We start from the raw sequence: 17,685 nt of genomic DNA, 5'->3' as shown, positions 1-17,685 counted from the left end.
TTCGTACCTATAAATAATTATCCGCTAGTCGCCCCACTGAGCCTTTCATTTAGCCTTTTCACAACCACAAATCATTTACCCATCTTTAAAACTAATAAAAAAATAATAAGCCTACCCATCTTGAATGAGTCTGAGAAATAGGATGAGTAAGGAAAATAAAGAGAAAGACCTGTGGAAAACCAAAATTAGTTAGTTTTTCAGAAAAGAAAAAGAAAAGAAGTTTTCATCCAAAGAAAAGAAAAGAAAAATAGAAATGGAAATAAAACAAAAACACCAAAAAAATAGAATAAAATTAGTCAAAAAACCAAAATAAGAAGGGCTAAGGATGGAAACTAAGTATAGAAGCAAAGTAAGAACAAGGTTTTCTCTAGTTACATGTAATTGAAAATCCTATTATCTCAGACTTGTTTATTTAAATATCCATTCCGTTTCTTCTTAAACCATCACCTCAGCCCCGTATCACCCAATAAAGACCTCTAACTCAATTAGGATTAATTTGGTGTGATAGTAAGTGGTAGATGTGATTGATCGACCTCAGCTCTTTTGGACGTTATTAAGATTGTGAGGAAATGTGTGCCCACTGTACGCTGGAGTGAGTAAAACTTGAGTGGAAAAATCAGAGTATTTTTGTCTTGACAAATTGTGAGTACCTATTTAATGATGTTATTCCAAAAGTTTCATAAACGGACCTACCATTGCATTTCATAACATAGTTCATAGCATCTATGTGTATCTTTAGATGATTTGATTATTATGTGTGTATTAGCTTAGGTTTCAAAAGCATTGTTCTTATTATATTGTTACCGAGATGTATAGATATATGAGATTAATTAGGAAATTTTACTTTTATCTCTTAGTCGTTGTAGTATAAATGAAGTTTGTGAGTATCTTCTCTGGAAAACTTTCACGAGGCTATAACTCGTCCACTAGGGAATTCCTAGTGGTATAAGGCCTTATTGCATATGGTCAATGCAATCGCACTCTACAAAACGAGATTAGTTAGGTACACATTTTTTGCCACTTATCTGTTTTCTATTTCTCATCTTTGCTTGAGAACAAGCGAAATATTGTTTGGGGGTAGTGTGATAAACACCCAAAAGTGTAGTTTAAACCCCTTAATAGTATTCTACTTAGGCCAATTATGTTTATAATAAATGAGAGTTAGTATTGTTTACGTGTTTTTGTGTATTTTAGAACTTAGAGCTGATTAGGTGACTAAAGGCACCACTTTTGCATGGAAAATGAGTCAAGATGATTGCTAAGAAAATTCTACATTTAAAGCCTAAGAATCATGAAGAAAAGCCTTTTTCAAGCCCAGTCAAAGTCAATCTAGGTAGAAAAAGAACATAAAAGCCAACAGAACTTCAAGATGTCGTATCTTTGTACTCGGGTCTCGGAATTGGGCCTACTTTATGTCAAAATGACTGGCTCGGAACCAGCTTTGCAATGAACCCGGCCTTGCCCCAATCAAACTTGTAACAGTAGATGGAAAGGGTATAGAAGTAATTTCCAATAGTTGTAGCGTCTTTAGACTTAACCTAATGGACTTTGGGCTCACATTAGAGGCCCAAAGTCCCCATTTTTTACCCATGCACGAAAATGTAACCCTAACCTTCTCCTATATAAAGAGGGTTAAGGCTAAACACTCATCTCCTCTTCTTTTCTCTCAACCCCTTAGTTTATAATTAGTTTTAGTTTAGTTTAGGGTTATAATAGTTTTAGTTTGTAGCCACCATTAATTCCTATCAATAAAAAGCTTTAAGTTCTTCAATTAAATTCTTGTCTTTTACATTATGTCTTATTATTATTGTTTAGTTGATATGATTCCAATGACACAAGGCTAAACCTCCATTAGAGGAGGTTTATGAAGCCACGTGAGGATGAGTAGCCATTAGTATATTATTGTTTTGCATAAAAGAACTTGAAGTTCTTCTTTGTGAGGTCCAGCAAGATGGAAGTGGGTATGGAGGGACTATACGAGATGGCTTGGGGAATGTTGTTCGCGCTTATGCAGGTTACTCGTCAAGGAATTCAGTCATTCATCAAGAAATTCAAGCCATTGCAATTGGGCTTAAGCAGGCCCAAGAGATGGGTATAGAAAATCTGGAAGTCAATTCGGACTCTCTGGGAGCCATAAACATTTTGAACGGGAGTGAGCGCTGCCCATGGTATTGTGCTAATATGGCTGCCTGTATTAGAGGTCTTACTCGCACATTTGTTAAATGCTCTTTTAGTCATATTTTTCGAGAAGGAAATCGGGCAACTGACTACCTTTCAAAAATGTATAGATCGCCAGAAGAAGGTGTTGTTTTATTTTCACTTCCTCTAGATGAAAAGTTACACCATATCATAGAGGAAGATAGAATAGGCACTATGTATCCCCGTTTTTCTCCTAATACAGGTTGAGGTCAGCCATAACCTCTAGATTATTTAAAAAAATAAATAAATAAATAAAATAGAGCTCATAATGGAGAACTAGAGTTTAGAGCCACGACCAAAGAGATTTGTGGGAGAGCTAAACTCTCAAGCTAGTGAAACCTCGATCTGAGACGACTTGGTGTTCACTAAGGATCAAATAAGCAATTCAATAACTAACTAATAACCAATCGAATCGCGTGGCAGATTAAATCCCTTCTAATATTTTCCCTCATCATATAAAACACTGTTTTTCACCCTTAAATCTACTATTTTTACTCTCACTAGTAAAGCATTTATCTAATCTAAACTTGCAGTCATGTAATGTATGACTAGAGTGGTTCAAACACAACTACTCCACATTATTTCTATGAATTTTTAGAGTATTTAATTATTGTTTTTCCATCTCTAATCTACTATTTCTTCACCTTCAATTCACTGCTTTGGTAGTATAAAAATTTGTATCTTATCAGTGCCACTCGACAGCTCAATCAGCCTATGGACGGAATTCACTTCCTCCATGGAGGCAAAAGGATTCTGCACTAGCACATCTACTAACTCAAGCAAACGCAAGGAGTCATTATAGCTATAACACCCCGTGTTTTTATTCTTTTATTTTCCTAAGAATAATAATAATAATAATAATAATAATAATAATAATAATAATAATAATAATAATAATAATAAATAATAATAAATAATAATAATAATAATGAAAATAGATAAAATGGATAGATGATAACTATCAGTTAAGGATAAAAGTCCTGTAAGTAATAGATAAGTGTTGTCCTTATTTTTTGGGGAGTTTTCTCTCATAGATTTTTTGGGGGAAAACACAGCGAGAGTTTTATACAGAAAAACGGGATTTTACTGATAGCAGAAAAGGAAGATTTTTCCTGGTAGCTGGTTGATAGTCGGAGCGCGCTAAAGGTGAGTAGATATTTTATGGATTCTTAGTTTATAAAATCCTTATTACTATCGATTTCTTTTCGGTTGAAATCTGTTGGGTTGTTAAAACTTAAAACTCTGAAATTTAATATTTAACTGTTGAACTGTGATACTGTGCCTTAAACTGTCGAAGCTTGAAACAAATTTGTTAATGGCGTAAGCCCCCACGTTAAAGATTTCGGCTTGTGTTTTGTTTAGACTCTTTTTGTTTGTGGTTTTGAAACTCTGAACTTAAACCGCCGGCTCTCATCAAAGCTTGGAGGCGTTAATGGCGTCGACTACGTAAATCGGCCGCATTGTTTTTAACGTTTTGTTTTGTGGTGGTTTTTAAAGTCCTATTGTTATGAAGTGTTGGGTATATTGTATGGATTGTGGATTTGTTGATTTGATGATTGGGTGGGCTGTTGGAGCTCGTAAGGGCGTTAATGGCGGCCAGAGAAATCGCCCAGTAGCTTAGATTATTTAAACCTTATTGTTGGGGTTTTGGTTGTGTGTTGGAATGGATTGTTAGTGATGGGGTAGTGTAGTGTGTGTGTGAGGGCTGTTAATGGGTGGTGTTGAGGCTTGAATGTCCAGTAATGGCGTCAAAACGCGTTTTTGAAGAGTGATGGAATTTCAATTGGGTGATATCGGCATGTAGGGTTTTTCGGGAGGAATCAAACCGATATGATGGAATTGGAGGAGGAGAAATACGGTGGTGGCTGGCGGTGGATAGGAGCTGCTGGAGAGAAGTTGGTGAGGAAGATGACACTGTTCCTTAGTAGGGCTTGGGCCAAGATCTACTTTTGTTTTGGGCCTTAATTTGTTTAGTTGTTGGGCTGAGACATTAGTTTTCTTTGGGCCGAAATCTATTAGTTTAGGTTGGGCCATGTTCTATTATGTTCTTGGGTCAGACCACATTGGATTGGGTCGAAACCAATTAGACTTTGGGCCTTTGACTTTGGGCTTTTGGGTTAGAGGAGTTTGGGGCTGGTTGACTGCTGTTGACCCTTGGTAGGTCGACTTTGACTTTGACCAGGGTTGACTTTGACCAAGGTTGACTTTGACCAGAGTTGATTTTTGACCAGTTGACCCAAGTTGACTTTTAACTCGGATTATGATTTGGGCTATTAGGATAGGTCTAGGGCTATTAGCTTGCTTGGCTTTAGGCTAAGACCTTTATATATACGTGTGTATGTGTATTAACTACTATGTGAGATTTTCGTCTTTTATGATATACAACGTTATGACACTTATACATCTATGAAATTAATAACGCATAAACCAAAAATACATGAATCAAGATATTCCTTCGTTCTCTGAAATAATATATATAATAAATTTCAATAATGCGTAAACAAATTTACCGCACTCTTTTAGAACTCTCCACGCCTCAAGTTTTGGAAATGAGACTTATAACTAAAGATGTCATGTGATAGGTGGGCATTTATTGAATGTGCCATAAATGGCCCGTTAGCGTTATCTATGGGTATTCATTGAATGTGCCATGAATGACCAAATTCTTTGGACTGCCCTAGATAGGAACTAAGGAATTCGCCTTGCGGGTTAGTTGTATTCTTTGACTATTGATAAGAGCCCAAAACTGTAGTTTTAACCCTTTAACAGTCATACTTTTAGACCAATTATGTGAGTAATAATTAAGAGTTAACACTGATTACGTGTTTTTATGCATTTCAAGCTTCAAAGTCCATTATGTGCAGAAATGTGCCACTTTAGCGAGATAAAGGAGCAAAGGTCGGTTACTAAGGAGTTCCATGATTAAAGGCCAAGTTTCGAGAAGACAAAGCCTTTCTAAAAGCCCGGTCAAAAGCTAAAAGTCGACGGGCGAAACAAAGACACAAAGTCGTGAGAACTTCCGAAGGACATATCTTTGGACTCAGACCTCGGAATGGGGCCTACCTTATGTCAAAACGACCGGCTCGGAAAGATCTTTCCAATGGTTTAAGCCTTGACCCAATCAGAGGAGCAAAAGTAGATGGAAAGTCTGTTGAAGCCAACTGTAGTTGAAGAGGCCTTTTTGGACTGAAAGAATTGGGTTTTGGGCCTGATTCTCTGGCCCAAAACATGGTTCCAAGCCCATGCACGATTTTTGGATCTGAATGTATAAAAACAAAAGCTTAGCTCTTTGTTAATGGTAGATAGTTTGACCTAGAAATAGATTATATTAGTAGCCTCCATTAATGAATTCTAGATCTAGTTTTTCATGTAGATTAATTAAGTTTAGTTCCATTTCAATTATTGTATTAGATTAAACCTTTGAATCTTGTTCTTCATTTTGATTAGATCAATAAAGTAGTATTTTTATCAATTTTGATTTTGTCATTTCCATTCCTAGATCTAATTTCAATTCCTGTCTTTATTTCATTTGAGTCATTAAATTAGATTTCATTATTGTTTAATTAAGTAAATTTCAATTCTTTATATCATGTTTAGTTTAAATGTAATCGGAAATGATTGCGTAATGATTCTCGGCTAAACCTCCATTAGAGGGGGTTGAGAAGCATTGATGAAAGCTTGATTCCGAATATCGTAGAATCGTCGTAATTTCCTTTCCACTCTAGAAACGATTAGTTCACCATGAGAATGGGTTTAATCATTCACATGCTAGTTATGAATTGGTAGGAATGCCATGTGTAATTAGGGATTAGGAAGAACCAATTGTTTCTTGCGATTCAAATTCGATTACTGACGATTCATCGTTAATAGGATTAAGTCGAAGTTAAGGTGGAATCAATCCCCCTCTAACTCCTTATCATAGAATCAACGTAGCATTCCCTTAGTTATTCCCATCGTCGACTAGTTGCATTGGGTTGCATCATAGTCTAGTTGCCTTTTTCGTAAATCTCTCATTAGACTTTAAGTTTAGAGTACTTACACTTGAGAACATAGCATGCGGAAGGACTAAGAGTGGAACGAATCACTCTACTCCACTATATCTCATAGACTTGAGAGTAGAATCTTTGATAAATATAAGCATCATAAGATAGTTTTAGTTTACTTACGTTTTGATTTCATCGTTCATTTCGTGAGTAGACTATTCATTTTTACTTTTATCAAAAAATACGCTGCCATCTTAGTTTCACTTTTCGCATTGTTTTCGTAGTGTTAGTACTTTTCTTAAAGTCCCATTTCACCCACCCACCGTGTTTGATTCATACCGTGGTTATCCGATTCAACGTTGGAAAATTCGGAAAAATTACCTTTGAAGCGACGGCGCCCTAGTAGAAGCGACCTGCGCTCTATAGCTGGAGCAAAGAGCGCTGACCCCCCCATGTGGAGCGCGACCCGCCCTAAAAACACTGTAATTTGAAAATTACCCGGAGCGCGACCGCGTCCTATCCGAGCGCACAAGCGCCCTTTGTTAATTTTTCCGGATTTCAACAGTTTTGATTCGAACTTTGATTTTTCATATTTTTCAGTGTTCTAACCTGTTATATACACTGAACACGCGTAAACAAGACGCTATTCATAAGCGAAGCAAGGACGCAATCAGGTATTCTTTTCTTCCACACCTCGCTCTCCTGTTAGAGGTTTATACTAGTATATCAGAATTGTTTGGAGTGTTGATGTGTTTAGCTAAGTTTGGTTTTATCCTTGTATGAGATTAAGGTCTGGCCGAACAAAAACACCGAACGTAATTACACAACAACGTCAACAAACAAGTCTATCTAGTATACCACCCACTACACCTCTAGCTACTATTTCACACACATCACCTGAGACAATGCCCGATGAAGAAGAGAGGCCTCTCTCTGACTTCTACAAAGCCTTGAGCGATAGCCCCAAATCGTGCATCGTTCTAGCAGACCCAGCGGGGGATTTCCAAATCCCCCCAAATATTTTTAATTTGTTACCCGTTTTTCATGGATTAGACCATGAAAAACCTTATCGACATTACATCGTAGGATTGAACAAGTCCTAACAACATTCCACCATCCCTACGGTTGGTGCGGAACAAATTAAATTAAGGGTATTCTCTTTCACCTTAGCCCGATAAAGGCGTCTTGGTTAACTGCCCAAACGCCTAATTCGTGGACTCGTGGGCTAAACTTGTTCAAATTTGTTTATGGAACATTTTTACCCACCCCTAAAGACGGATGAGATGCTTTCGAAGATTCATTTCTTTCGACAAAATCCTTATGAAACATTTTCAGAGGCTTGGAATCGTTTCACCGATCTCCTTATAGAGTGTCCACATCATAACTTAGCGAAAGACACGTTAGTTCGTGCCTTTTTCAAAGGACTTCTACACCACCATAAAGAAGTCCTTGACATAATGAATGGGGGTAGTTTCTTAAACAAAGGAGCTTCGGAGGCTTATAAATTTTTAGAGGACCAAACTACGCGAAATAACAACTAGGGGGGTAGTGACGATTACTCCCTCTCCGCTAGTTCTTCTTCAACAGTTAAGGCTACCAGTATGTTTGAGGTTAAATCAGATCCTGAGCTTAAAACTCTAATTGAATCCCACAAAAAGGTAGAGGCCATTTCGTACAACAAAAGCCAATCCCGTCATGAATGTAAATTCAAATCCATGTAGTTTCTCATTTGAGCCCCCGAGCATCCCGACTCATCGTCCCTATAGCCTATGAACAGGCTTGTTCCATTAATAGTGAACCTAAAGCCCGCGGAGACAAAATCCCAACTTTGGTTGGAGAAATAACCAAAACGTCACACCTCAAGGGGGTATAATAACCAATATGTTAGGCTACGCATACGGCTTTAACCAAGCCCCACTACGACAAGGGCGAGTCGGGGAATTTTAATAATTATAACAACCAAGTGCAACCTCGACAAGGTCAAGCACAAGGTCAAAGTAGTTATAATAATTATAATGCTAGTAGAGGTATCGTTAGGTAAATAATAACTACCCAAATCCACCCATAAATAATTCACTTGAAATAGTTCGGTCACACCACCCGTGACTACTACACCCACACAACCGGATCGTCTTGACACCTTCATACAAGTGAGCCAAAAACTTTTCCAAACCATGGCTCAATCTAACCAATAGCTTCTACAATCCGTTAATAATTTAACCAAACAGTTGGCTCAAGATAAAGCCCAACCCAAAGGTGTGTTTCCAAGTAACGAAATACCTAATCCTAAAACAACAAATACAGCCTTTAAGGTAACCGATAATACTAGTAGTGAATATGAAAATGTAGGTGAGCTAAAGGCCATCACCACTCTCCGTTCTGGCAGAGTGGTTGATAACAAAGTAACTATGCCTATAGTTACCACACCAGTAGCCCCTACACCTGCTATATTACTAGATACCGAAATAGAAACTGAAGAGCCTACCACTGTAGAGGTACCAGTTACAACAAAACCTAAGAAACACAGGAAGCCACGGTTAAACACCCAGGTAATACCATTGCTAAATATAGACAGAAACCACCGTTTCCACAAAAATTAGCCGTGTTAACTAGGGATACAAATTACGAGGAGATTAGGGATGTTTTTAAGAACCTAACTATAAACCTTCCCTTCCTCGAAGCTATAAAAAAGCTACCACACCATGCTAAGTTTCTTAAGGAATTGTGTACTACTAGGCGTAAGACCAATATACCAAAAAACGCCTTTTTAACAGAACAATTCCCAACTCTATCTGAACATAATGGAATTGTTAAGTACAAGGACCCTGGTCGTCCTACTGTACAATGCACCTTAGGAGATTCCTATACGACGACCGCGTTATTAGACTTTAGGGTTAGTGTAAACTTACTCCCGTTTTATTTGTATAGACAAATAGGTCTAGACGAGATGCAACCCACTAAAATGAGGTTGCAATTAGCTGATCGGTCTATTAAGTATCCTAAGGGTGTCGTCGAAAATGTTCTTGTAAAAATTCAGGATTTTTACTATCCGGCCGATTTTGTCATCCTCGAGACGAAGTAAGTCGCTAACTGTCCCGATCATCTTAGGGCGTCCTTTTCTGGCAACTGCCAATGCGCTCATTAATTGCCGTGATGGTTCAATGTCCATGTCTTTTGGCCATTTTTCTGTTGAAGTCAATGTTTTTAAAACAAAGACACAATTACCCGATTCGTCTTTGGATGGAGAGGTCAGCATGATCGAGAGCATTGCTCGAGATTATTTCAATAACACGTTCTCTGATAATCATATGCCCAAATTTCTTTCCTTTGGAAGTTCAGACTCCAACATTTCCATCCCTACACAAGTCGATACACATATTACGGATGAGGATGAGATAGATGACTTTCTCAAAGATGTAGAGGACTATCATAGTAACGAGGATATGACCAATCTAGATGAGCAATTCGATGAGTTTTTTCGAGCAAGTGATGAATCACCCTATCAAGAACTACTTTACACAACATCCATCGACTCTCTCCTTCCTTCCCCTTTCAAAGGAATCTCGAGTTTGCTTTCGATCCTTTTTTTTTTCTCCCTGTGCTCCATAATTTTTAAATCCACCTAGTAAACAAATACTTCAGAAGGACAAACCATTTGACACCTTCATTTTCAGACTTGAGACAGTCCCTACACACACCATGAATGAGTTTTGTGCTAAAACCACATCCTCATTGTTTACATGTTGTCCTTCTACAACTTATCCATATCCACCATATTCTCCACAACCATTCACTTTTCCACACTTATTTACTAGAACACTCACTCATTCAAAAATGAAAAAGAAGGTGCATGTTAGGTTACGTAATAAGGTTATCCGACTTCGCTTTCATTTCACTAGGTTGGGTCATAGGAAATCTTGGTGCTTGATTGTGTTTGGATATGTTTTCTGTGATATTTATTTATGGAATGATCCACAATTATTTCGGTTGTTGATATATGATAAACTGCATGTTCATACATATGTTTAGACAAGTCTCGAGTATCTGATTATAAACGACTCAACTTTTGTGTTTGGTGCATGTCCTTTCATTTCCATATATTGGTGAGTGCACCATTAAGGTAACCGGGCCCTCTCTATGGAGTGTGTGGCTATAAGTACCGGAACCTAAGTCCACGTTTAAACATAATTCACGTTTTCCACTCTTGCATGTTTTCTCGGATTTTTTGAGTCATGTTTCTCTATGGGGTGAATTATGTCTTTATTGTTTATTATTTTTATTTTTAAAATTAAAAAATATATATATATATTAAAGAATAAGCATAGTAACCTAGGAAGTCTCGGGAATCTGACTTTAAAAGACCCACTGCTAAAAACAAATTTTCTAAGCTTCGTTGTAAAAATTTGTTTGGGGGTGGGGTGTTCGTGTTTCCGTACTAAATATTTATGTCCCATTAGAGTTGCTTAGGCCGTTTTATTATATTACGATTCGGGTTGACATAATCCATGAATTTAGAGTTCAATTGTTCGCATAACGTACGTCATGCACGCACTTCGAGGCATTTTCCACTATCTTATATATCATCCACAGTCGGAATGGAGTGTTTTATGGATCATTAGATTGGAAATTCTCTCCTGATCATTTCCATATCTCATTCGCAAAAATCGGATCGATGCTTGGCGGCAATTTTGATTTGAAGTTTTTGCGAAAAATCGAAAAAAAATCACAAATTTCGATTTTGGGCTTGGGCCCAACCCAACCCACGCCTTACCTTTTAGCAAAGACTCGCGATCTTCTTCTCCATTCCGCCATTAACGCCAAGCTCCAAAACTAAAAAAAAAACAAAATCAAAATAAAAGGAAACGAGAATTAACCCACTTCAAAATCAAATCCCAACCCAAATCGACTCCAAACACCACCGACCACCACTCCCACCGATTTACATCACTAAAACCACCAAAATTCAAAATTTTGGTGCTGCCGCACCACCACTCCACCACCACCACTGTTGCTTCAACCGGTCGATTAAAATCCCACCACTACATCACATTTAAACCCCCACTACATTCCAAACTTCCAATGGCTCAACAACGCCGAATTTTGCCGGAGCAAGCTTTTACCGCCGACCACTTCGCACCGTTTTACGGTGACGAGATGATCAGTCGAGACTGGAGTAGCTTGTGGTACTCGACTGAAGCCTATTACCACGAGGACTTAGTCCGACGGTTCTACGATACGAGGGAGTTGGAAGGGACGAGGATTTTTGTTGTTGTGGCGAAGAGGCGGAAGGAAGTGACGACTGGGTTGTTGGCTGAGATTCTAGGCATTCCGCCTAGAATCCATCTGGATGTCACCCTGCAGGAGTCCCAACATAATGGGGTAGAGCCATTGATGCACGAGACAGTTATTGGAGGGGACTACAATGCAAGATCGCATTGTGTTCGACAGGCTTCCCTTAGGACCAACCAACCGCGGCTTCTGACCGGTGGATTGGTCTGAACGCGTCTAGGGAAGGGAAGGTCAGCGATATCGGCCTGAACTGCCTCCATATCTTATGGATACTCCAGGAGCGGAAGTATGACTTCTGCATCTTAGAGTTTTTACTGAGCATGATTAGGGGAGTAGGGAGGTCTGTTGCCCCTCTCCCTGTGTTGATAACAAAGATCATGCTCCAAGTTGAAAGCGACTCGCGATCGATCGGACATACATCACTCTCCACCGTAACCCTCGTGATCTATAAGGAGTGTGTCCAACGGGTTTGGAGATTGGCTGAGGATAGAGAAGAAGAAGAAGAGGATGGAGGAGCTGAGAATGCCAAGGAGGTCGGGGACATCGGGATGCCTCCGAGGATGAGGAGGACTTGACTGTTTTGACGCGGATGCCTTGGAGAGGGCCGGATGCGTAACGCATGGCTGTGATCCATCGAGGCATGCGTTCGCTTAACACTATCTGTGAAGACCTCCGGACTCGACAGGCAACGATGCATCACAACTTCGAGCTCCGTACCTAGAGAGAGGACGAGAGGTGGGAACAGATGAGCACCGAGCTAGAAGCTCAGCGCCAGTTCCGGGACGAGTTGCTGACACGATTCCCACCTCACGGGGACTCTCCTTCTGAGGACACACCATCCAGGCACGAGCGTCGTCGTCGAAAGATGAATGGTGCTAGCTCTTCAGGAGTTCAGGAGCAGTCTCCAGAGCATGTGCCTTCGCAACCAGTTCCGGAGTAGCTAGGGATAGTATAGTTTTATGTTTTATGTTTTATTTGTAGTTTCATTACTGTCATTTATTTTTATGTAAGTTTATTTCCGTAAGTTGAATTTTGTAGTGAAATGTACTCCGCATGAATTATTTTTAATATAATGGGTCATTTTCATTATGCGTGGTTGTTTAATATTGACCCCACCTTCCCAACTTGTTTGGGAGTGGTTTTATCAATTCAAGCATTATTTTTATAACCCTCGTGTTAGAATTTATTGCGGAGTCAAGGTGAAAATTTGGCCGTTTAGGCATATCTATGATTGAGTATCATTGTAGGATGAAATCTAGATTAAATAGGTACATTCTATCATAAAATCAACCTAAAAGATAATTGGGTTTGAATTAGAATCAAGGATATGAGTTGTTTTCGTTTCGGGTTTGGAAATTTTAGGATTTTCAAAAACTGCCGTAATTAGTTTTGGCAACTTCGATCCATTTTAGCAACTTTAAACCTATATAAACTTGATACAATCTATCCTCACAACTCACACTACACCTAAACTCCATCACTCACCTTTCACTCCCCGCGATTCCCTCGTTTTGGCTCATTTTCCGAAGTTTACGCAACTCCGAAGCACTTTCGCCCTATAGGGCGCTTTTCGCTCTGTATATTTTTTCTGAGTTTTTGTCAGAGCGCGCTCGCGCCCAAGCTGAGCGCGACCCGTGCTCAAACACTGGAAATTTCAATTTCTTCAGAGCGCGACCGCGCCCTGACTTCCGTGGACCAGAAAATTTCCAGTTTTTCGCGCGTAGTATCCGGATCATTTGCAGCTATTCCAAAGCATAATTTTGAGATGACATCTCCAACATTGATACCGGAATAGTCTTTCGAAGATTTGTTCCAAAGCACTACTTATGGTGCTTGGTTTCGCGAAGCGATCACATTCGTTGGCTGGGAGCCGCTTATGGTAAGACCGGATGCACTTTATTCTCCAACACTAGCATCTTATTTTTACGATAACTGCATTTTCTTTGAAAAGACCGGATGGAGAACAAGTGTTCTCCATCAACATTGATAATGAACCAATGGAAATTACCGTGTTCTTGCTAGCATTTGTTCTTGGACTTGCTATGCCCGCTGAAATACAAGACCCATGGTGCTATTGGGTCGATAATATGTATGTCTACACTTACGAGTTTTTGCATGAGTCGTATGGCGCGGGAATTTTCCGTATTGAGGACCAAGGGGAATATAACGTCGCCTTTGGTAGCTTTGTCCATGAACATAGGAACTGTTATGTTTTGGATCATGCTAAACATTTTAGGGGAATGGCGTTTTTCTTACGTGAATGATCCCACTTGCGCCGTCTTCCTTGCTTTAGCCACGGACGTATGTGTCATGACCTTCCCGAACCTTGATGTCTAGTTTAGCTCGATCCCATAGCATGAGGCATAAGTACCTTCTTATGCCCGTTCTAGTTTCTCGTATTATGCTATGTTTCTTTCCTTTTTTGTACACGCTTTCACGGATTGGATTACGGTCGATTAATCGCGCACGCGACCCACCAATAGTATTATTCGATCTTTCCGTGCAATGACTTGGCAAGGGTGGAGGATACAACCTCATCTGGTTGCACCCTACACCCCGTCAGACCAAGTGGCTCTTAATAGGTTAGCAATAATAGATGATAAATGGCGGGAAGCCTGGCAAATTATCATGGCATGGCAGGACGCGAAGGAACCTCAATTCTTTATGGAAGAAGAGGATGAGGAAGATAATGAGTAATGCGGGGGGATAAGGTAAGTTTTCATTCTAGTTAGTGTCTGCTTATGTCCCAAGCAATTTCATTCTTGTTAACCCCATAATGGGTAGAACTCGTATAGAGTTGTGTTAGTTTTTATTTCCTATATTAGTACGTTCTAACCTTGTTCTACAGATGTTCCGAATTTCGGCGCTTCAATGGTATTTTTCCTACCCTCTTTATTTAAATGCTTTGAGGACAAAGCATGCTTCTTGTTTTGGGGGGGCATAGAAACACGTGTAATTAAGGCATCTGTTAGGATATAGATAGAGTTAATATGCATTTGTTTTCTAGTTAAAATTTTAAAAATTCAAAAATATAAATAAATAAGTTCATGCTATACACTTAGGAATAGTGGTATTGTTTTCCTTCTCTATGCTCTTAACAATCTAGAAGTCTCACGTAGCTTTTGTATTAGAATAATTGTTAGAAACTTAGGTTAATATGTAGGTAATAATCTTTGCATCTATCTATAAATATATTACATTAGTATCTACGATTGTTAGCGAAGAAGTTTTCAAATCTAGGCTAGAGTACTTATTCTACAAATCCTGTGAGAATATAGCCTAAAGCCTTATATGAGCGAAACATTTGAGAAATGACACAAGGGAGAAGTAAAATCCAGATAGAGAAATCACACGTCCACTTGCTTGATCACTATGCCATATCCTAAGTTAGTTAGGCCCTTTTTGGATCGATATAGAATGAGGAAGAAAGAAGAAGAGAAAAACCTGTGTAAACAAAAGTTAGTTAATTGCTTCAGAAAATAAAGAAAAGAAGTTTCCATCCAAGGAAAAGAAAACTAAAAATAGAAATAAAATAAAAACTCCAAAAATAGAATAAAAGGGAGTCAAAAAAAAAAAAAAAAAAAAAAAAAAATGAAAATATGGCTAAGGATGGAAACAAAGTGTAGAAGCAAAAAAAGTAAATAACAAGGTTTTCTCTAGTTACATAATATGAAGACTCTATTATCTCAGACTTGTCCTTTTTGAATATCCATTTCCTTCCTTCTTAAACCATCTCCTAATCCCCCATGAACACCTAATAAAGACCTCTAGCTCAATTAGGAATAGGCTAGTGTGATAGTAAGTGGCAGATGTGTTTGATCGACTCGGCTTCCTTGTTGTCATTGAGATTGTAAGGTAAAGTGTGCCCACTCACAAGCACTAGAGTAAATAAACTTGAGTGGAAAAATCAGAGTGTTGTATCTTGACTATTATTGTGAGAACCTACTTAAGGACGCTTATTCGAAAGTTTTAAACGGACCTACTAGACATTTCATAGTATTACTCATTGTATATATGTTTATTATAGATGATTGATTATTATGCATATATTAGTTTAGGTTTTTGACTTGGTTATTCTTGTTCATAGCTAGTGAGATGTATAGATAGTTTGGAGCATGAATAAGGAAACAATAGTTTTATTTCTTAGTCATTGTAGTATAGATGAAGTTTGTGAGTACCTTCACTGGAAAACTCTCACGAGGCTATAACTCGTCCACTAGGGAATTCCTAGTGGTTTAAGGCCTTGTTGCATATAGTCAATGCAATCGCGACTCGCTAAAAACGAAGTAGATAGAACTCCATTTTTGGTCACTTATGTTAATTTCTCATCTTTGCTTGAGGACAAGCAAAATGCTGTTTGGGGTGGTTTGATAAGAGCCCAAAACTGTAGTTTTAACCCTTTTAACAGTGATCATACTTTTAGACCAATTATGTGAGTAATAATTAAGAGTTAACACCGACATTACGTGTTTTATGCATTTCGGGCTTCATAGTCCATTATGTGCAGAAATGTGCCACTTTAGTGAGATAAAGGAGCAATGGTCGGTTACTAAGGAGTTCCGTGATTAAAGGCCAAGTTTCGAGAAGACAAAGCCTTTCTAAAAGCCCGGTCAAAAACGAAAAGTCGGCGGGCAAATAAACAAAGACACAAAGTCGTGAGAACTTCCAAAGGACATATCTTTGGACTCAGACCTCGGAATGGGGCCTACCTTATGTCAAAACGACCGGCTCGGAAAGATCTTTCCAATGGTCTAAGATTTGACCCAATCAGAGGAGCAAAAGTGGATGGAAAGTCTGTTGAAGCCAACTGCAGTTGAAGAGGCCTTTTTGGACTGAAAGAATTGGGTTTTGGGCCTGATTCTCTGGCCCAAAACATGGCTCCAAGCCCATGCACGATTTTTGGATCTGAATGTATAAAAACAAAAGCTTAGCTCTTTGTTAATGGTAGATAGTTAGACCTAGAAATAGATTAGATTAGATTAGTAGCCTCCATTAATGAATTCTAGATCTAGTTTTTCATGTAGATTAATTAAGTTTAGTTCCATTTCAATTATTATATTAGATTAAACCTTTGAATCTTGTTCTTCATTTTGATTAGATCAATAAAGTAGTATTTTTATCAATTTCGATTTTGTCATTTCCATTCCTAGATCTAATTTCAATTCCTGTCTTTATTTCATTTGAGTCATTAAATTAGATTTCATTATTGTTTAATTAAGTAAATTTCAATTCTTTATATCATGTTTAGTTTAAATGTAATCGGAAATGATTGCATAATGATTCTCGGCTAAACCTCCATTAGAGGGGGTTGAGAAGCCTTGATGAAAGATTGATTCTGAATATTGTAGAATCGTCGTAATTTCCTTTCCACTCTAGAAACGATTAGTTCACCATGAGAATGGGTTTAATCGTTCACATGCTAGTTATGAATTGGTAGGAATGCCATGTGTAATTAGGGATTAGGAAGAACCAATTGTTCTCATGGAAGCTCATTCGATTCGGATTCTGACGATTAATTAATAGGATTAATTCGAGTTAAGGTGGAATCAATCCCCCTCTAACTCCTTATCATAGAATCAACGTAGCATTCCCTTAGTTATTCCCATCGTTGACTAGTTGCATTTCGTGGGTTGCATCGTAGTCTAGTTGCCTTTTTCGTAAATCTCTCATTAGACTTTAAGTTTAGAGTACTTACACTTGAGAACATAGCATGCGGAAGGACTAAGAGTGGAACGAATCACTCTACTCCACTATATCTCATAGACTTGATAGTAGAATCTTTGATAAATATAAGCATCATAAGATAGTTTTAGTTTACTTACGTTTTGATTTCATCGTTCATTTCGTGAGTAGACTATTCATTTTTACTTTTATCAACCATGCAAGTGTTTGGGTTACTTTTGAATACCTAATATAATATCTACATATGTTATATAGAAGTTCTAACTTTCTGTTGCAGGAGGGTAGGACTTAATAACATTTTGTGTAGGGACGCGGTCCTACCCTTATACAGCAGTGGATATCGGTAAGTTTTAATTCAATGATTTAGATATTAAAACGAGTTATTAGAATGAGTTAATATAATGGAAGTTTTGCTTGGGGAGAAAATATGCCCGTTGAAATGACGGAACTACCTGTCTTCCAAGCTGAGAATGATTAAGTTATGGGAAAAATATAACGTGTTTGTTGGATAATTAAAGTATGATAATGTTTA

At 38.3% G+C, this 17,685-nt stretch overlaps 1 non-coding gene across 1 annotated transcript; it reads right to left on the bottom strand.

Moving 5' to 3' along the window:
- Positions 1-7,465: 7,465 nt before the first annotated feature.
- Positions 7,466-7,569, bottom strand: LOC147475353 (small nucleolar RNA R71). Its single transcript, XR_015209956.1, has one exon. It is a non-coding gene; the product is annotated as a small nucleolar RNA R71 (small nucleolar RNA).
- Between the last annotated feature and the right edge of the window lie 10,116 nt (positions 7,570-17,685).

The sequence above is a fragment of the Coptis chinensis genome, chromosome 9, assembly GCF_015680905.1.
Source record: "Coptis chinensis isolate HL-2020 chromosome 9, ASM1568090v1, whole genome shotgun sequence".
Lineage (NCBI taxonomy): Eukaryota > Viridiplantae > Streptophyta > Magnoliopsida > Ranunculales > Ranunculaceae > Coptis > Coptis chinensis.
The sequence above is the reverse complement of the archived record's forward strand: the minus strand, read 5'-3'. Positions and strand labels throughout refer to the sequence as shown.